At 47.0% G+C, this 679-nt stretch overlaps 1 non-coding gene across 1 annotated transcript; it reads right to left on the bottom strand.

Annotated features, from left to right (window-relative positions):
* Nucleotides 1-425: 425 nt before the first annotated feature.
* LOC123126608 (5S ribosomal RNA) lies at nucleotides 426-544 on the bottom strand. Its single transcript, XR_006461841.1, has one exon. It is a non-coding gene; the product is annotated as a 5S ribosomal RNA (ribosomal RNA).
* Nucleotides 545-679: the final 135 nt, after the last annotated feature.

Here is a 679-nt window from a genome sequence, read left to right as displayed (position 1 = left end):
TTAACTTCGGAGTTCTGATGGAATCCGGTGCTTTAGTGCTGGTATGATCGCATCCGACATGTTACCCCCGCCTTCGTCCCTTATGCTTGCCACTCCCAGGTCCACTGCAAAGATGATTGCCATTTTTACTACCATTACAACCGTTCCCTAATAATGGATAATGCCCTATATATACTACTTACTCCCCCCCCTCAAACACGGAGACGAGTTTACCACGGTTTCCACCCCACCCTCTATACCGCAGCAACACGTATTTTTTTACCCCTTTCAGAACGCGCTCCTCGCGCCACAAAGCTGCCTCTAGACGCGTGCCAATGAGCAGCGAGCTAAAACATATCGCAAATGTCAAAAATAATATAACGGGGTTAATATATATCGCGCACATGCGATATGTTTGTCACGAGGCGCAAAAAATAATAAAAAAGGGAATGCAACACGAGGACTTCCCAGGAGGTCACCCATCCTAGTACTACTCTCACCCAAGCACACTTAACTTCAGAGTTCTGATGGGATCCGGTGCTTTAGTGCTGGTATGATCGCATCCGACATGTTACCCCCGCCTTCGTCTCTTATGCTTGCCACTCCCAGGTCCACTGCAAAGATGATTGTCATTCTTACTACCATTACAACCGTTGCCTAATAATGGATAATGCCCTATATATACTACTTACTCCCCCCC

The sequence above is a fragment of the Triticum aestivum genome, chromosome 5D, assembly GCF_018294505.1.
Source record: "Triticum aestivum cultivar Chinese Spring chromosome 5D, IWGSC CS RefSeq v2.1, whole genome shotgun sequence".
Lineage (NCBI taxonomy): Eukaryota > Viridiplantae > Streptophyta > Magnoliopsida > Poales > Poaceae > Triticum > Triticum aestivum.
This window is presented reverse-complemented; position numbering and strand designations above follow the sequence as displayed.